The sequence below is a fragment of the Paroedura picta genome, chromosome 4 (assembly GCF_049243985.1).
Source record: "Paroedura picta isolate Pp20150507F chromosome 4, Ppicta_v3.0, whole genome shotgun sequence".
Lineage (NCBI taxonomy): Eukaryota > Metazoa > Chordata > Lepidosauria > Squamata > Gekkonidae > Paroedura > Paroedura picta.
Window position 1 is genome coordinate 31,509,677 of NC_135372.1, and position 20,641 is coordinate 31,530,317.

The 20,641-nt window shown below is 47.6% G+C and overlaps 2 long non-coding RNA genes across 3 annotated transcripts in view; one reads left to right on the plus strand and one right to left on the minus strand.

The window, feature by feature from the left end:
* LOC143835086 (uncharacterized) overlaps positions 1–20,641 on the plus strand; it is a 135,130-nt gene that overhangs the window by 41,003 nt on the left and 73,486 nt on the right. For both annotated transcript variants that reach the window (XR_013229987.1, XR_013229986.1), the window contains exon 6: positions 13,257–13,458. This is a non-coding gene — a long non-coding RNA (uncharacterized LOC143835086). The remainder of the gene's footprint in view (positions 1–13,256; positions 13,459–20,641) is intronic.
* LOC143836731 (uncharacterized) lies at positions 2,533–11,267 on the minus strand. Its single transcript, XR_013230691.1, has 3 exons — positions 11,204–11,267; positions 10,660–10,730; positions 2,533–2,641 (listed from the first exon to the last, which is right to left on the minus strand). It is a non-coding gene; the product is annotated as an uncharacterized LOC143836731 (long non-coding RNA).

A 20,641-nucleotide genomic window follows, 5' to 3' on the forward strand; every position in this document is an offset into this window, starting at 1 on the left:
CAGTTCTGGAGGCAAGCAGGGAGGAAGTGTGCTCAAAAGAGCGGAAAGTCTCCAGCTGAGCCAATCAGGACACTGGAGGAAATTATTTGAAAATCATCAGGAAGTTCCTATTCTAACTATGCTAAGTACACATCTCTTCTGATGCCCCCTGCAGGATATTCCTCTCATGCTGTTCAATAATGCACGTTATCAATGTTGCTTGTTCCAACATGAGGAAAGGCAGAGGAATCTGGGATTGTCAGTCTGAAGAAGAGGAAGTTGAAGGGCGAGGGGACATGGGTGCTCTCTTTAAGTATTCGAAAGGCATCACTTAGAGGAGGGTAGGGAACTGCTCCTGCTGGCAGCAGAGGGTAGGATAATGGGTTCAAATTATGGGCGGAAAGGTCCTGGCTAGATATTAGGAATCCCCCCCCCACCCAGTAAGAGTAGTTCAGTGGTGGCTTGTCAGGGATGCTTTAGGCCAGGGGTAGTCAAACTGTGGCCCTCCAGATGTCCATGGACTACAATTCCCAGAAGCCCCTGCCAGCGAATGCTGGCAGGGGCTTCTGGGAATTGTAGTTCATGGACATCTGGAGGGCCGCAGTTTGACTACCCCTGCTTTAGGCTGATCCTGTGTTGAGCAAGATGGCCTGTTTGGCCCCATCCAACTCTATGATTTTATGAAACCAAAATGGTTGGAGTACGGGAAACAAAGCCCCCAGCAGGTTTTAAAATTGAGTCATCTACTGTGTGGGTCAGGACTGTACCATGAGGGGAGGAGTTGTTAAGCCCTGCCCCTTCACCTTTTCCTGACTTGAAACAGTCCTTTGTGGAGTGGCTCAAACATCAAAATGGTGGGTGGCAGATCAAGAGTCAGCTTGCTGTCGTGGTTAAGAGCAGCAGCCTCTAATCTGGAAAACCGAGTTTGATTCACCACATGCAGCCAGCTGGGTGACACTGAGCTAGTCACAGTTCTCTCAGATCTCACTCGACCTCCTTACCTCACAGGATGTCTGTTATGGGGAAAAGAAGGGAGGGCAATCATAAGCTGCTTTGAGACTCCTTCTGGTAGTAAAAAGTGGGGTACAAAAAACCTAGCTCTTCTTCTTTTGCGGAGCCATTACTAAATAGCACCTCCTCTGGAGGCGTATTCTTCCCTTGGTCCATTGTCCCAAGCCAAAATAGACCCCAACACCATGAAACAGAGTTCTGAAATACTCCATTCCCCAAAAGTCTTGCTGCTCAAAGGCCAAGAGGATGTCATAGTAGTCTAGTAAGAAGATTTCCCACATGGCTATGATAGTAGAAAAGTTCTCCCTTGAAAATGGTACAGCTGGTGAATTGGCCATAGCCGAAGCTACCTAGTAGATCCAAGTGGAACATTATCTCGGAGAACCACCAAGTTATGGGAGTCCTGGCCAATGAGATATCCATGTGTTCTGTTGAACGTTCAAGAGACATTTGTGGAGGGGTTTGAGTGTCAGACTAGGACAGGATTGTCAGATCTGTTGGACCAGCCAGTGGGTGGTGGGGGTGCAAAATTTTAAAATGGTCTTTGCAGAAGTGATGTCATTCCTTGATAGGAACGGCCAGAAATTCTATGGTAAAACCATTGAGTTTTCAGTGATTCCTAGAGAGGACTTAACTTTCTGATGGCTGCCTCCCATGTTTCTACCCCACCCCTCCAGTCTCCCACTGATTGCCAGGCTAGGCCTGCCAACCCCAACTCTATGGTATCTTACCTGGCTGAACTCCCTTCCCAAACTATGCCCTCCCCAGGGTCTCCAGAAATTTCCAACTTGGAGTTGGCAACCCTGGGCCCAGTTCTTTGTAAGGTGTGACCTCAGGTTTGTATATCACAGTATCGAAAGATTCAGGCTACTGTCTGATTTATTTCTCTATTTATATCCCACCCCTCCCGGCATCGCCAGCTCCAGGCAGCTTACAACATAATCATAAAAACACGTACAGTAAATGTATAAACAGTTGCAAAATTTAAAATCATCTCAATCAGCCGTACGGGCCGACTAAAACAAAGAGTGTCTTGATTTTTGGTTTTTTCAGGAGGGTATAGAAGGAGCTCGGCGATGTTTCCAGCCTCAGCTCAGCAATCCTGAATTAAATTTGGGCTGTGCTGCTTCGCAAAATGGTAATGAGAAACAGAGTTTCTTGGCTGAGCAGGTCAAGTGCCCCTCCCCTGAAACCCTGATCTCCATCTCCTTCTGCGCCCACTCAGTGGCTGCTCAGCTGCAGAAGACATCTTGGTAATGATGGGGCTTGGAATCAAAAGACCCAGATGGAAGCAGACCCAAGAAAATGTGTCTCGTGCTCCTCATGCGAGCCGCACAGGGGAGAAGTCATGGAATCAAGGGGAATGAAGAGCTCACGGAATGCCATGGTTTCCAAAATGCAGAATAGGCATTTAGTTCGACGCTCTGTCCTAAATTTGCCGGTGCTTGTCAGTCGGGGTCAGCACCTCCTCCATCATTGTTTTCTGGAATTCTCTCTTATTTCGTCCAGGTGGAGTTAAATATAAATGTATTTTAGACATTTGGATCATAAGTCATTTTTTAGAAAAATACTTGGAGCAGTGCGTATTTGGCGTGCAAAATGGCTCCTCCCTTCTCCGTAGGGGTTGTGCCAAATTTGAGCCTGGAAACAGCTGTGATCAAAAACGTAAAATGTAGATTTATGAGGGAAAGTTTTGCTCTGAGGAGAAAAACTCAGGGTGTCTCTTGTGCCCCTGCCCTGAGCCCGTAACTACAAATGCCTTCCATTGCTATGATGTAGCCGCACACAAAGGCGTTAGTGAAAATGAAGAATTGGCTCTTATATGCTGCTTTTCTCTCCCCGAAGGAGTCTCAAAGCAGCTTACATTCACCTTACATTCTCCTTCCCTTTCCTCACCCCACAACAGACACCCTGTGAGGAAGGTGGGGCTGAGAGAGCCCTGATATTACTGAAGAAGAGTTGGTTCTTATATGCCACTTTTCTTTACTCGAAGGAGTCTCCAAGTGGCTTCCATTTGCCTTCCCATTCCTCTCCCCACAACAGACAACCCGCTCACTCATCCACTGTAACCTGCCACCCCCTTGAGCCTTCAAAGAATCAGCCTCTCTGTCAGATGGCAATCTAGCTTCTGTTTAAAAATGTCCAAAGATGGAGAACCCACCTCCTCCCAAGGAAGCCTGTTCCACTGAGAAATTGCTCTAACTGTCAGGAACTTCTTCCGGATGTTGAGACAGAATTTCTTTTGAATTAATTTTATCCCATTGGTTCTGGTCAATCCCTCCAGGGCAAGAGAGAACAACTCTGCTCCATCCTCTATATGGCATTTATTTATTTATTTATTTATTTATTTATTTATTTATTTATTTATTTATTTATTTATTGCACTTATATACCGCCCTCCCCAAAGCCTCAGGGCGGTTTACATGGAACAAGAAAATGATACAGGTAACACAAATTTTAAATACTTGGAAGATGGTTATCAGATCCCCTCTTAGTCGTCTCCTCTCTAGGCTAAACAGACCAAGCTCCCCCAACCTTTCTTCATGCGTCTTGGTCTTCAAACCTCTCACCATCTTTGTTGCCCTCCTCTGGACATGCTCCAGTTTGTCTACATCCCTCTTCAACTGGGGTGCCCCAAACTGAACACAGTACTCCAAGTGAGGCCAAACCAGAGCAGAGTAAAGCGGTACCATCACTTCCCGTGATCTGGACATGATACTCCGTTTGATACAGTCCAAAACCCCATTTGCCTTTTTAGCCACCAAGTCCCACTGCTGACTTATATTCAATGTATGGTCTACTAAGACTCCCAGATCCTTTTCGCACATGCTACTGCTAAGACAAGTCTCCCACATCCTATATTGGTGTATTTGGTTTTTCCTACCTAAATGCAGAACTTTACACTTCCCCCTATTGAACTTGATTTTATTCCGCTTAGCCCACTTCTCAAGCTTATCAATAGCATCCTGATTCTGTCTTCTGTTGTATTTGCTACAACTCCCAGTTTAGTATCATTTGCAAATTTAATAAGTTCCATTCCTCACATCGTTAATTTAGCTGAAGTCTTACCGTTGTGTAACGCTATTTTTTTAACGTTATACACGACGTCATACCCAATCTGCAACACTCCTGCAATACTCCCGCAAAAAGCGCTTTGATGTAGCACTTTTCGGGGAATCGTCAAAAGTGGATTCCCCGTAAAAAAACGCTTCAGTCCTGAGAACAACCTGCAACACATCCGAAAAAGACATGTGCATTCTCAAAATAGCAGTAGAAAGAATGTCCCTCCCTAGCTCATGCCCCCGAGCTTCTGGAGACGCGATCACCATTTTTTCCCCTTAAACAGGCGAAAGCAACAAATAAGCAAGGCTTCTCTGGCTGAAGTCCCTCCACAAGCAATTCAGAAGTGTGTAACAGTAAAACAAAGCTCCCTTCTGCAATTGTCTTTAAAGTTCCTGAGCACAATACAGCCCCCTGTTCGACAGTGCCCGTAATTTCGGCCAGAAATTGGACCCATGGGGTGGGCGGGATTTATTTTTTTTACTTGAAGAGCGTGTAAACGATTAAGCGCCAGCTCCTATGCCAGCGAAAAAGGTCTTGAGACAACGAATGAACAAATATCCGTTGCTACTGGTGTTTTCGGGTTTTTTAAAAACAGCTTTTAAAGGGAAAGGGGCTTTTCGAGAGCACGAACACAACATTTTATTGGCTGTTCTGTTTGATTGACGGCCGGGAGCGGGAAGAAGCACGGAAAAATATCGCCTCCTTTGTTGCGATTCCAGCGAGACTGGAAACTTCTGGGTAACGAAAACAGCGCTGGTGGGAGAGCCCTTTTTGCGGTAGGAACGGCTGTGTACATTATCAAGACTTGCCGCTATTAATTCTAGTGCTTTACAATAGCGCTTACATTTGGCTACATAGGCGGTTGTGCGGAATGGACCTAAGTATCCCCTCTAATACCTCATCCAAATCATTTATAAATATGTTGAACAACACAGGCCCCAGGACAGATCCTATTTACCTTTAGAGCCACTGAGTCACACTGCTGACTCATGTTCAATGTATGGTCTACTAAGACTAGATCGTTTTCACACATGCTACTGCCAAGACAAGTCTCCCCTATCTTATATTGGTGTATTTGGTTTTTCCTACCTAAATGCAAAACTTTACATTTGTCCCCATTGAACTTAATTTTATTCAGTTTAGCCCACTTCTCGAGCCTATCAAGATCATCCTGTATTCTGTTGCTGTCTTCAGTTGTGTTTGTTACCACTCCCAGTTTAGTATTGTCTGCAAATTTAATAAGTATCCCCTCTAATCCCTCATCCAAATCATTTATAAATATGTTGAACAACACAGACCACAGGACAGATCCTTGGGGGACTCCACTTGTCACTGTTTTCCAGGAAGATGCTGATCCATTAACAAGTATCCGTTGGGTACGATTTGTCAGCCAGTTATTGATCCACCTGACAGAATTAGGGTCCATACCGCATTTTACCATCTTGTGAACAAGAATATCGTGGAACCTTATCAAAAGCTTTACTGAAATCCAGGTAAACTATGTCCATGGCATTCTCCTGATCCAGCAAGGTAGTCACTTTCTCAAAAAAAGAGATAAGGTTGGTCTGACATGATTTGTTCTTGCGAAACCAATGCTGAGTCTTAGAAATCACAGCTCTCAGTTCCAGCTGCTCAAGGACCGAGTGTTTGATTATTTGTTCCAAAATTTTGCCAGCTACAGATGTCAAGCTGACGGGTCAATAATTACTGGGAGCCTCCTTTTCCCCTTGCTTGAAGATGGGGACAACATTTGCTCGCCTCCAATCATCTGGCACCTCACCTGTTCTCCAAGAAGTGTCAAAAATAATGGACAGAGGTTCAGAGATGACATCTGCAAGTTCTTTTAGTACCCTTGGATGCAGTTCATCTGGCCCAGAAGACGTTGTTTCATTTAAAGAAACTAGGTGTTTTTGTCTGCTCCAACAGTGATCCTAGGCCACCATTCCTGTCCCTCATGTTGTGTTACATTTTTGTCACATTGATCACTATTTCTCTCACAAGAGAAGACAGAGGAGAAATAGGAGTTAAGCAGTTCAGCCCACTCTTCATCATCTGTTATAATTTCACTTTCTTGTCCTCGCAGTGGTCCTATGGTTTCCCTATTCTTTTTTTTTACTTGAAATAGAACTAAAGAACCCTTTGTTGTTGTGTTTAGCAGTTCTTGCTAGCCTAAGCTCATACAGAGCTTTAGCTTTTCTAACACTCTCCCTACAATTATTGGTTATCTGTTTATCCTCATCCTTGGTAATAAGGCCTACCTTCCATTTCCTTTAGTCATGCCGATTTTTCAAATATCAAGGGTTGTATCCACTCCAGGATATCGCGGGGGAAAGGTAGGGTCACTCCGGATCAATCCTGCTTGACAAACCTTGTAGCTCTGCAACAGGGACTCCCCAACGGAGTGCCCGCCTGACTTCCACTCAGTGTTTTTAGAAAACTCCGTGGAGCTTATGCCTGGCAATCCTTCTGATTGCCCTTTGGAGATTGTGAATGGCTGTGCAAACTTTTAAAAATATTACTTGGGCAGCCGCTGCCCCCACAGGGCAAGAATGCTCTCTGTGTGACTGCAAGGAATCCCCGGTAGGCATTTTGTGGCTAGCTCCACCTCTTGTGGCAGCCATTCTGTGGGTGTGCCCAGCTGACCGTGTCAGAATTCCAAAGGCTCAAAAGCAGGGGTAGTCAAACTGCGGCCCTCCAGATGTCCACGGCCTACAATTCCCATGAGCCCCTGCAAACACTGGCAGGGGCTCATAGGAATTGTAGTCCATGGACATCTGGAGGGCCGCAGTTTGACTACCCCTGCTCAAAAGGGCAGGGGACTTCTGCTCCGCGACAACCTCGGCGAGTTCTACAAACTGCTTCTCTTTTCTCTTAAAAAAAAAAACAAAACCTGGAGATTTTTCAGAAATTTCCTACCCAATAAACCGCATGGAAATTGCCCATTAGGGAAGAGAGTCAGGCTCTGCATGTATGTTGATTGTACTCTTTGTTAGGGGGGGGGGAACTCCTCTCTTCTCAAGTTTCTGTCCCCCCCCCTTCTGTGATCCAGCCAGGGCCCTAAGATGCTGCTAAATCCACCTCGCAGCCGTGCCAGCTGTTTCCAGCCACAAAGGTTTCCACCCTCGAGTCCTGCCAACTGGGGACCAGCCTCCGCACACTCCTTTTCCTGCCTTTCAAAGTGACCTCTCGTGCCAAAGCGAATCGCAGCGTTCCCGGCCCTTCTGATGGGAGTTTCCCCCGAAGGGAAGGTTATTCTGGCTGTGTCACAGGAACGGCAAGTTTCCTGCTGCCTGCACACGCATCTGTACACAGCCCCACGCTGGGGCGGAGGGAGGCTTTGGCTCTCTTGCCAACAGTTATTAATGCAGCCTTGGAGAAAACCGACCCAGCCATCTGCTCTTCGCATCCAGCGCTCTCGTTTAGGGAGCGCATGAAGCTTCCTGGGGGGGAAAGACTTTTCTCCACCACCTCCTCCTCCTCCTCCTCCTGCTTCTCTCTCTGCCAACAAAGTCTGACCTCAGCTGTCATCTTTGGTATTGGAGGGGATTAATCTGAGCCTAAGGACAGGCTTGGACACGTCTAATGCAGAGGAAGGGCTAGCAGGGGAGGAAGAACAACGGAGAATTTTATTATAGCCGGGCAGAGCTGTCAGTAGGGGAAGGTTAATGGCCTGCCGGTAACGAGAGGTGGTGTAGGTGGCATTAAGAGCACGAATGGCAAGTGGGTGGGAGTGGAACGAGACCCCGGTTCAGACCTCACCTGGTGGCTTGTTAAGTATCTGGAAGGGCTGAAATGTGGGGGTGGGGAGTGACAAATGGGTTCAGCTTTAAGAGCCAAGTGAGGATTTTGGAAGCATTCCTTTTGGGATGCTGAAACCACTGACACACTAGGGTAGGATTAGTCAACCTGTGGTCCTCCAGATGTCCATGGACTACAATTCCCATGAGCCCCTGCCAGCGTTTGCTGGCAGGGGCTCATGGGAATTGTAGTCCATGGACATCTGGAGGACCACAGGTTGACTACCCCTGCACTAGGAGACATACTTTGTTTTAGTCTCGCTGTGGGTTGTGGTTGGATGCTGAGAGTCGACTCCTGCCTTTCCACATTTGGGCTTTCCTTCCCTTGTTTCCCAGGCTGAAATGTGCAACATGCTTTCCGCACTGACTCCGACTGGAGGCAGCCTCCCATCATGCTTTGCTCCTTTCCCCTTTTCAAAAAAATGTGCTTTTGGCAAAATGGTGCCTCCAAGGAATACGAGGGCCGTGACGCGGGAGCAGTTCTTGGCAGCCAGACAATTTTAGGACCTCCTGGCTATATGACACACATGACCGATGCTCTCCCTTTGGGTTTCTTCCCCCCCTCCCCCCAGTGAATATCAGAATGACAATTCATCCATAGTAAAGGAGTAATGTCTTCCCCATAACAACCTATGGATGCGAAAGCTGGACCCTGAAGAAGGAAGACGGGAAGAGAATAGATGCTTTCGAATGATGGTGTTGGAGACGAATGCTGAGAATACCACGGACAGCCCAAGTTACCAACAAGACAGTTTTAGAGAGGAGCAAACCAACTATGTCATTAGAAGGCAAGATACTACAGCTAAAGCTCACTTGCTTTGGACACATCATGCGATCAGACTCGCTAGAAAAATCATTAATGCTCGGCATGGTCAGCGGCAAAAGGAAATGTGGTCGCCAAAGGATCCGCTGGCTCGACACGATCAAAGCCGATACAGGGATGACTATGAACCAACTGAAAGAAGCGGTCAGAGACAGGGGCTCACAAACAACTCCGATCTATTTTCTCACTCACCACCCAGCCCTGACCGGGATGGCCCAGGCGAGCCCATTTTGAAAGCTGAACAGGATCGGCCCTGGTGAGCACCTGGAAGGGCGACCTCCGGGGAACGCCAGGGTCGTGACGTGGGTGCAGGTAACAACAAACCACCTCTGAAGTCTCCTCCCTGGCAACCAGACAACCCTAGCATCTCCTAGCTACATGACAGACACGCCATACAATAAACAGTGTTTTTCCGGTTATTCGGGTATGACCCGTTCTTTCAGTATTCGAAGAAAGCTTTCCGTCCGCTCTTGCGGAAGCTGAGCCTTGTTTAAATCCTGGCCTCAGGGACACCGGGGCTTTAATCTCAAGACAGGAGGCCGGCAATTAGCCTGGTGAACGATTTGGGAACGTGCCCTCGTAATTGGCAGGCGCTACCAAAACTGTAAATCCTAGGGGGTGACCTTCTGCCCTTGGCATCCTTTAAGAACACCTGATACTCTTGGAAGGTTGGCTTTTCTCCTGGGACTCGGTGTAGCATACGAACTGGCCACGAGCACCCAGGAACCCATGCAGACTTTAAGGAGGGGTGCACTGGCCATTGAACATACAGGGAAGTGTCCTGGCGGGCCACTGACGGCCAGGGACAAGCTGAGCCGAGCCCCAGCATCTCTGCTCAGGGGGCATGTTCTTATATATAAACACGAGTGTCAAAGCCGATTTTAAAAATGGGCTTTGAAAGAGGTGGCAGGCAGGAGGGCTCCCGCAGAGCATGGCAGCCCAACATGCAGCCAGCTGGCTTCCTCTCGCTCCCTGCGAGCACAGGGGACCGGTCATGGGAGCTGGACCACCAGAGTCACCGCTGTGCTCCATCACTCACAGTTCTCAGCAGTGTTAACAATGGAAGTGCACATTAAGAGGGGTTTCCAGACCTGCTGTCCTTGGAACGCCAGAATGACACGTCCAACCTGTGGCTGAAATGGCGCCCCCTATGGACAAGGAGGTCTAAAAATGCACACCTTCCCCTTCCCACGGTGACCAAACAAGCTCTGTGTACAATCATACACAGGGTCACACATGCAAGCAGCGAGGCGGGGCAGACCTGAAAAATGGACAGTTCCACAGTGTTGGCATCTGAGGGGCAAGCAGGAGCCAAACATCTGCATGGAAGCAGCTGCGGTTAGGGTGGGACAGTTGGAATCAAAGGCGATTTCTGGTTTTTCTCCAGAGCCTGCCACATCTCCAAAATAATTGCGGGTGATTGTTTCCCCTCCTCAGAAGGGCCGGAGGGATATCATGAAGGAAGGAAGATAAGAAGTTTCCCCCAGGGAAGGAAGAAATACCGCAGCCCCTGGAGAGCCTGGCCTTGCTCTGGAATCTGTCTCTAACCTTATGCTCCTTGCATCTCATTCTTTTCCCGACTGAGCTGAGAAGGCTTGTTTCATTTGTTCCTCTCCTGGCGAGGAGGAAGAGGCCTCTGGAGTCCCCCAGACAGAATTTGCCTTCAGTTTCCAGCAGGGAAATTAATTTCCCAGCCTCTCATTCTTGGAGGAATGTCCACCCATGACCGATCCACCATGGTATGACTGGCATTTTTCCGAGAGGTTTCCCAGGAATGCACTCGGGGCCGTTAGCTCTGCTGTTCTGCTTAATGGAAGCTGCCAGAAGTCGCTGCTCATGCCCGACTCAGTTTCTTTCATGCCCGACTCAGTTTCTTTCTGTCCGTGGTTTCGGAACGGTTGGGGAGGGGGCACACAAAGTCTCCTCACCCTGGGCTTGCGAGCTATAAAGTAGCCTGAGCAGCTTGTATCGATCCTTCACCCTTACCTGTTGGCGTTGGTTGGCACCAAGCTGCTTAAAGAACGCAATGGCCTTATTGTGCCGAAACACAACTTTGTCTAGAGAGAGAAGAGAGAGATTTTGACCTGTTGTTTTTCACCATTCATTCTGTTCGTTCTGGAGGCGAGCAGGGAGGAAGTGTGCTCAGAAGAGTAGGAAGTCTCCATTTGAGCCTCTCAAGACACAGGAGATAATGTGAAGAAGATCAGGAAGTTCCTGATCTCACTATGCTAAATAGACATCTCCTCTGATGCCCCCTGTGGGATATTCTTCATATCCTTTGGGATCACGTACAAGGCAGATCTTGCATGTTACCTTGGGGTAAGGTGACCAGATTGTCCCACTTTTGGAGGGACATCTCGGGATACCTGGCAAATTGTACTTATGTTGAAATTTTATATATATATATATATTACAATACTATTTTTGTGTTCTATGAAACTTTTTGTTGCTCCATATAGACCAAATTTTTAATAACACCCCCTCCCCCGGTCAATGGTGCCCCGCTTTACCAATGTTAAAATCTGGTCACCTTATCTTGGGGGCCGCGATGATGTCTGAATGGAACACGAACGCTCTGTGTTGATGTTCCCCTGCTTTAAAGGTGATGCCTGACCTGTGTGCACATAAAGATAGAGGCATGCTGTCAAGGTTCAGTAACATTCTTGGCAGCCCCATCCAGTCCCACCACATGAGGTTTTCAAGGCAATGGTTAAGCAGAAGTGGTTGCTATTAGGGCTGCCAACCTCCAGGCGATGTCTCCTATTTTTGGTCTCCAGATGACCAAGATTAATTCCCCTTGAGAAAATGCCTGCTTTAGAGGGTAGACTCTGGCATGATATCCTGCTGTGGTCCCTCCCTGCCTGAAATTCTGCTCTCCCCAAGCTCCATATCCCAAATCTCCAGGGGTTCCCCAACCTAGAGCTGGCAGCCTTCTTAATAATCTGTTCCACATAATATTTCTGGCAAGGGCTATGAGGAGGAGCTGGTCTCATGGCTTAAATGCCAATCAGCGCTTAACACCCACTCAGGGCAGCTGTCCCCTGAGTGCCTCCTACTCCAAATGGCTTGCCTGTCTGTCCAGTGGCCAACCAATCGCATTCCGTCCTCCACCCCTGACCACCCCCTCCTCCTTCCACTTTCCTCCGAGGCTCGGAGGCTGCAGATTCTTACTGCATGAAAGCTCCCCCTACTGAGAAGTTCCCTTTCCGGGGGGGCCTCTAGCCTGCAGCCTTTCCAAGTCCTGGAGCGAGGGAGAGGACATCCACAGAGTTCTTCCATCCCACAGAATCTCAGAATCATAGAGTTGGAAGGGGCCATAAAGGCCATCTCCTCCAACACCTGCTCAACGCAGGATCAACCCAAAGTATCCTAAAGCATCCAAGAAAAGTGTGTATCCAACCTTTGCTTGAAGGCTGCCAGTGAGGGGGAGCTCACCACCTTCTTAGGCAGCCTATTCCACTGCTGAACGACTCTGACTGTGAAACTTTTTTTCCTGATATCTAGCCTATATCGTTGTACTTGTAGTTTAAACCCATTACTGTGTGTCCTTTCCTCTGCAGCCAACGGAAACAGCATCCTGCCCTCCTCCAAGTGACAACCTTTCAAATACTTAAAGAGGGCTATCATGTCCCCTCTCAGCCTCCTTTTCTCCAGGCTGAACATTCCCAAGTCCCTCAACCTATCCTCATAGGGCTTGGTCCCTTGGCCCCAGATCATCTTCGTCGCTCTCCTCTGTACCCTTTCAATTTTATCTACATCCTTCTTGAAGTGAGGCCTCCAGAACTGCACACAGTACTCCAGGTGTGGTCTGGAGTACCCCCCCCCTCCTTGGCCCACGCCAATCTAGTGCCTGTTGTATTGCTGAATAGTAATAATAATAATGAGGATGAAGATGATTTTAGCCTGCCCTTCCAAAGGCTCAGGGTGGGTAACATCAATAAAACCAACAAACACTTTAAAACTTTGAAACAAGTCCATGGCACAAATCATCCCCTCTCAAATATCCAGATAGGGGAATCCTCTTTTGGGGAGCCCACCTTCCAGTTTCTCCACCCCCTCCTCCTCCTAATGGTGAGACCAGCTGTTTGGATGGGTGTGATTGTGGGCCTCGGCCATTGCCTTCCCCTGCGCAGACATACGTATACTTGGCAATGGGGGGGGGACATCTGTGCCAGGATAATGCCGATCCAGCAATAGCTAAAGCTGGAGTTTGTGTCTTGTGTAAGTTGTGCGAATCAAGCAGGTGGGCTCCATTTCTCCTAGGACTTTGCCTGCTGCATCACTCGGTATTAAAAAACTCAGTAATAATATAAGCATGAGAGTTCAATTTAGCACGAATGTTAAATGGAAGCAAATGGGATATGTCACAGCCAAGGTTAGCTGTATCTGGCCTTTTTAAAATGAAATGACAGTTCAGGCTTGATAAATGGGCAACTGGCATAAAATCACCTGAGTTACTTCTCGGAGGTAGGATGTTATGGTGGGTGAGCAGAACAAGAGTTGGTTGTGCCAGTTAGAGGCTTTGCTGTGCTGTGCACTAAAGAATAATTGTTTTTTATACATCGCTTTTCTCTGCCTTACAGGGTCTCAAAGCAGCTTACAATGACCTTCCCTTCCTCGCCCAGCAAGACGGCCTGTGAGGTGGGTGCGGCTGAGAGAGTTTTGAAAGAACTCAACTGGCTTCATATGGAAGAACTGGTTTTTATACTTCACTTTACCTTACGGAGTCTCAAAGTGGCTTACAATGACCTTCCCTGACTCTCCCGACAACAGAGATCCTGTGAGGTAGGTGGGACTGAGTGAGAAAAAGGAAAAGAATCTTTAATTAACCCCTATGCATTTGTAGTGTTGCATTTTAAGGAACTGAAAAAAATATCGAAGGGTCCATATGGTTTTCTAACACCTTTTAAACAAATACAGTAGAGATTCTTTTATTTATTTATGTATATTTCTACTTCTATAGCACCGCTCTCAGCAATAGCTGTCTCATGGCGGTTCACAATATATAAACAATAAAATCGCAATAAAACCCACAGCAAAACAATTACAATAAATGGCGGCATAAAACTTCTTAATCCCAGCTCTGCCGTTTCAGCCTTGGGACCAATACAGGTGGTCCAAGATGATGCAAGAAAACCTGGGGGTGCTGATCGTAAGGCATAAATAGCTTAAAAGCACAGGTAGGGCGGGACCCACAGGTTACTAACTCCAGTCAACTCCCCTCCTTGGCCTCAACCTACTGCCTGGTGGAAGAGCTCTGTTTTGCAGGCCCTGCAGACCCTGTGTACTAGCAATTGCACTCTGTATATGCCTTGTGAAATTGTAGTGTATGTTAATGCTGGTTTAGTTTCTATATAATAACAACAAATGATAAATTGCACTCTTTACATGTTCAGTGAAATTATCCTGTATTTTATCATTTTTTAAAAAAATGATGTATTTTATATATTTTATATTATATTATTAATAATTCATATTTATATACTGCCCTCCATAAGTAGCTCAGGGTGGTGTACAACAGCAATAAGAACAAAGAAAAGTACATTAACTTCAAAGAAATATTAATAAAACCATAAAACATGAAACAATAACCATCTCAATAAAAGCATTAACCTCTCTCAGTGCACCAGGTGTAGCCTGGTTACAGCATTCATCAGGGGGGGTTTTCCTAGGGGAGGCCCATTTGATGTTGTCCCCACTCCAGCCCGATGAAGCTGATCAAAAACATGTAGGGGTTATTCAACACCATTAAGGATTCTTTTCCTTTTGCACCATTTGTTGCTTTCTCTTTGTCGTACCTCATCTTGGCCTTCTGGAAGGGCAAGGTGCCGCAGGAGGAAGGAATAATATTATTACAACCGTCTCTCTCACCACCTCCTCTTTGGAGTTGCGGGATGGAGCTAGCAGACTGACCAAGAAGGAAGGTGCAGGGGAGAAAATTTCCTGTCTCCATTCCACAGGGAGCCTCAGTCCACCCTTCCTTCCCCTTCTGTCGGCACCGTCTCTTTGGTGTCACCTCCCACAGCCCTCGAGGTTTCCATATGCAGCTCTCCTTGCCGGGTGACGACCTGTTACCAGGGAAACTTGGAAGCTGGATTCCGAGGGCAGATCAGAGCCGATAAAGGCATGCTGGCAGGAAGAGTGTCGGTCTGGCCAACCGAGCTGCTGCTTTGTCTCTGGGTCTCAACGTAATGGTGAGAGAAGTGCCATTCATGGCCCGTGCATGACACTGCATAAAGTCAAGGTGTTTCCAAATCAGCCAGTGCTACTATTGAAGACCGGTGCCCATCATGCACTGTGCAGGAGGACATGTACCCCTCCAGATAGCCCCCTCCTTGTCTTCTTTACCCGAGTGGTTAAGGCCGTAGTCAATTTGTTTGGCTGATTATTGGAAGACTTGTTGCTGTCTAGGGTTGCGAACTCTGGGTTGGGAGACTTTGGGGGTGGAGCTGAGAGTGGGCAGGTTTGGGGACGAGAAGGGACCTCAGTGGAGTATAATGCTCTGGAGTCCATCTTCCAAAGCAGCCTTTTCTTCAGGGGAACCAATCTCTATAGTCTGGGGATGAGCTATAATTCCAGGTCCGACTTGGGGACTGGGATCCCTTTTGCTGTCAAGTCATGGCTGACCCCAGAGTGTTTCCAGGGTGTGACATATTCAGAGATTGCCTGTCTCTGCATCATTACCCTGGTATTCCTTGGAGGTCTCCCATCCAACTACTTGCTGGGGCTTAACTTCTGAGATCTGATGAGATCAAGGTAGTCTGGTCAGGGCTGTCTGGAAATGTAAGCCCAGAATTTCTTTTCTAGGTGCAGCATTTGCATTCTGACCTGAGTAGGTGCTTGGGTGTGGCGGAATCGTTCCGTAGAAGAGAAAAAGAGCTGGTTTTTCAGTTCCCCATTTTTTAATTAACAGAAAGAGTCTCAAAGCGGCATACAATCACCTTCCCTTCCTCTCCTCACAACAGACACCTTGTGAGATGGGTGGGGTGAGGGAACTCTGTGAGAACATCTCTAACAGGACTGTGAGTAGACCGAGGTCACCCAGCTGGATACATATAGAGGAGTGGGGAAATCAAAACCAGCTGTCCAGATTAGAGGTCACTGCTCTTAACCACTGCACCAAGCTGGGGGAAAAATATAGTTTATATTCAGTTTAAAATCAAATTCATTCTAAAGCGTTGGTAGGTGAGGCTGAGAGCGCTCTGAGTGCATGTGGAGGAGTTCTCCAGATTAGAGACTGTCACTCTTCACCATGATATCAAGCTGGCTTGCTGATCTAGTATTCACGGATGGGGGAAATGGCTGAGGTAGATAACTTAATCAGGGAAGAAATTAGGAAAAAAATAACTCCTGGAGTTGAAATAGCACGGAGGCCTGTCTTGGAGGCAAACTGCCAGAGCGTGAAGAGCCCTTTGTTGGGGCCATTCCACGGTGAGGGAAAGGTCAATGATCAGGGCCCCCCTATGCAATTAATTAGCTTCCTCTGTGATAGCCAGGAGCCTTCAGGAGAGAAATGGCCACCCACTAGAGCACTCTTGCCCTCTTTCTGCCATGCAAACATCTGAGCAAATGCCCTGGCCCAGCCATACCAGAAATAGTATGAAAAGGGGAGGTTCGTAGGAAAACTCCCCCTAGATCACAGAGAGGATTCCCGGGGTCATACTACCTTCCCGAGCAGGGGGAGAGTTTGTTCAGAAGGAGTCCTTAGAACACGGTTGACTGCACCGTGTTAGCAAAGCATCCCTTGGCCATTAATGGACCAAGTCATGTCAGTTTCATCCGGGAAGCTGACTCAGCCATCTTTGTGCTCATGCAGCAAATGTAATGTACATTCTCTAGCTGGGGGCTGTACCCCTTCCGGAGAACTGTGGAATATGTAGAGAAACATTATTGCTTCCACGAGGGGCTTGTCCTACTGACCTTTCCCTCACCCCATGTCAATAAGGCTTATTGATGGGATAACGGCACCCGGGAGCTGCTTCTTTGCCTGGATTAGCCTGAAGTACTTTTCCCATACCTGTGGTCATTCTTTCCCTTAATTAATTCATCCCCTCCTCAACCGTTTTCCTTCCTTAATGACCAAACACCTGGACATCTTTATTAGTCTCTCTTTTATCTTCACTTGGGAAACCCATTAGAGTCCATCCTGAAGCAATCGTCAATGTCCTCAGTATCTCAGTCAAGGGCTTTTGCCTCCACAATGACAGGACCATTACCTAGTCTACGGTTTTGTTTTGTTTTTTTGGCTCACATTCTCCTTTGTTTTAGGAGCTAGCTGCCTGGCCTTCTCCTCTAGAAACAGAGACACTTAGCCCTAGCTGTGTTGTTGCTCTTCTCGGATCTGAACCAGACACTCAGTAGCACGCAGGCATCTTGCCGAATTTCTTTCTGGACTTTTTCACATGATGGAGGCTAGCTATTCCTCTTTCTCTGACTCAGATCTTATGCCCCCTATCGCACCATCTCAGCTCTTCACTTTCTCCTTTGTGTTAGCTTAAATTGCATGCAAGTGTCATTCATTCATTCATTCATTCATTCATTCATTCATTCATTCATTCATTTATTTATTTATTTATTTATTTATTTATTTATTTATTTATTTATTTATTTATTATGTTTCTAGTCCACCACTCTCCGTGCACTCGAGGCAGGTTACACGTTATAACTTTATATTTGTTTTTCATCCAAGATAGTTTTATTTTATTTTGAATTGGGCCTCTGCCTGAGTTTTCTGGGAAGAAGAGTTGTGTTTTTATACCCTGCTTCTCACTACCTGAAGGAGTCCCAAAGCAGCTTACGAGCACCGTTCCCTTCCTCTCCCCACAACAGACAACCATGTGAGGAAGGTGGTTCTGGGAGAGCTCTGAGAGAACAGTGACTCGCCCAAGATCACCCAGCTGGCTGCATGTGGAGGAGTGGGGAATCAAACCTGGTTCTCCAGATTACAGGCCACCTCTTTTAACCATTAACAACACTGTATGGAGATCTCACGTTACCCCTTTCACCAAATAGCCTCCGAGAATTCATTGCTTTCCCCTTCCAATATTCAGGAGAAAAGTCTGTTCTGAGTAACACCCGCAGGAAGGAACCTACGGGTCATCCACCCCCTCCTCCTGCCACCCCTCCCCCCAAATAAAACAGAATTGCTTATGGGGCTTGGCCATAGAACCTACCCTGGCATCACCATTTCCTCCCCTTGTCCTGATCAAAGTGACTCTGGCAGAGTCTGAAGTTGGCAGGGATGGAGTAGTTTCGATGTCAAGGTGACCTCCTAAGCTTAGATGTACCAATGACCTTCAAAGCTACAGCCAGCCCTGAAAGGCAACATGCATGACCTTGGGCAGTTTTTTATGCAGGAAAAGCGTGGACAAGCCGCATCTGCAGGAAGGGCCAAGCAGAGTAACTCCCTGAGGAAGGAAGGGAAGGGAAGGGAAAGGAAGGAAAGGAAGGGAGGAAGAGTCTCGTGCTAACATTGGGAATGGAATAGTTGATTTTCTTGAGATGGAGAGCCAAACCACAGGCTAGCCTGATGATGAGCCAAGTCTTGCCTCATGTCTGCCTTGCTGGAATATTTGGGAAGCCCAGTGCTTGAGGCACACATCGCAGCAGAAGCCTGGAGGCTTGTGTGTGCTGGTAGGAAACAGAACGACAAACGGAGACTCTTTATTGTTGCAAGCTGATATTAGTTCTTCATTGCAAGGAGCTCCGTTCTAGACAGGATAGAGGAGAGAGAGCATTTCTGATCCGGTCTAACCAACGAGGATTGATGGAGATGTTAGAATCCATGCCCTGCCCTCATGGGGCCAAGGTGGAAAGATCAGGCAAAGTGTGGAGAGATGGTACCGTAGCTGGAAGTTTTCCTAAGAATAGCATTCTCAGAATCAACCAGATAGCTGCAGAGCAGTAGAAAGAAGGGAATGCTTTGTCCTGCCCATCTCTCTCTCTCTGACTCTGTGTCATCCCCCTCTGAAGTCCTTCGCTTCGTTCAGCTGCCGGCTCTTCTTCCTTGTCCCCCAGCTCCAGGGAAAGCAAAGCTGTCTTGGCACGCAGGCAACAGTTTTGCAAATGCAATAGGGTGGCATAAGGAATAACGAGTGGCACCCTTGCCTCCAATTGCGTGAAGACTGTGTCGGAGATGAAGGACTTTGTGCTGTCTCTTAGCCTCAGGCTTCAGAGGGGGACTGCATAGAGTCAGACTGATAGATCGGCCTGGACACGCCGCATCCTTGCTTTCTACTGCTCTGATGTGTAGATTGCCACTCTCAGGAAAACTTCCTTCCTTCCTTCCTTCCTTCCTTCCTTCCTTCCTTCCTTCCTTCCTTCCTTCCTTCCTTCCTTCCTTCCTTCCTTCCTTCCTTCCTTCCTTCCTTCCTTCCTTCCTTCCTTCCTTCCTTCCTTCCTTCCTTCCTTCCTTCCTTCCTTCCTTCCTTCCTTCCTTCCTTCCTTCCTTCCTTCCTTCCTTCCTTCCTTCCTTCCTTCCTTCCTTCCTTCCTTCCTTCCTTCCTTCCTTCCTTCCTTCCTTCCTTCCTTCCTTCCTTCCTTGTGGCTTCAACACACTCTCTCTCCATGCTCTACCAAGAGTTCATCATCCTTGACATCTGAGAGTAGGACAGAGATTCTTGCATCTCTATCCATCCTTGCTATCCTTACATGGAGTTCCTTACAATAAAGGACTCCTATTAGTTTGAAGAGCCAACATGCTGTCTGAAGCTCTGACCGTGAGGCTAGGAGTTCGATCCCAGCAGCTGGCTCATGGTTGACTCAGCCTTCCATCCTTCCGAGGTTGGTAAAATGAGTACCCAGCTTGCAGTAATGACTGGGGAAGGCACTGGCAAACCACCCCGTATTGAGTCTGCCAAGAAAACGCTAGAAGGCGTCACCCCAAGGGTCAGACATGACTTGGTGCTTGCACAGGGGATACCTTTACCTCTACCTTTATTAGTCTGAAAGGACCAGGGCCCATTCCACACACATAAGATAATGCACTTTCAATGTACCTAGATTTTTCTTTGTGGGACAGGAAAATCTACTTCCTAAATGCATTGAAAGTGCATAATCTATGGTGTGCAGCATAGGCCCTGGTGTCACTCAGCGGGGGTGTTTTCTAGGGAAGGGCCACAGAAGTTATTGAGTCATTGGCACCTACCAAAAGCTTGTTGGAAGAGCTCTGTCTTGCAGGTCCTGCGGGACTGTGCCTACTTACAACTCAACACTGCAGTATAAGCTACAGCCCTTAATCATTTATCCAAGCAAGGTTGTAAAACCATCCTATGCAGTTCTGCCCTCTTACCTGCCCAGGAGGGCTCTCGTGAATAGCTCATCTTCTTTACAAACACTACAATTTGAAGCATGGCACATCTAGAACAGGCTGCCTAAGGAGGTGTTGAGCTCCCCCTCATTGGCAGTCTTCAAGCAGCGGCTGGACAGAGAACGATCCCGGATGCTTGAGGCTGATCCTGCATTGAACAGGGGGTGGGACTGGAGGGCCTGTCTGGCCCCTTGCAACCCTATGATTCTATCTCAAACAGGAGGATGATGTGGATTCTGTCCCTCACCCTCCATAGGAGATCCAGTTTGGTGTAGTGGTTAGGAGTTCGGACTTCTAATCTGGAATGCCGGGTTCGATTCTGTGCTCCCCCACATGCAGCCAGCTGGGTGACCTTGGGCTTGCCACAGCACTGATAAAGCTGTTCTGACCAAGCAGGAATATCAGGGCTCTGTCAGCCTCCCCTCCCTCACAAGGGTGTCTGTTGTGGGGAGAGGAAAGGGAAGGCGACTGTAAGCCGCTCTGAGACTCCTTTGGGTAGAGAAAAGCGGCATATAAGAACCAACTCTTCTTCTTCTTGTCCCATGATGCTTGTGATGTGAGGCTACTGCGATCCCATGAAGGAGGTGAAAGGCACATTTGCATCCCAAATGACATCAGCCATCCTTCCAGGGAGATGTAGGACTGAACAAGAGAGCCCAG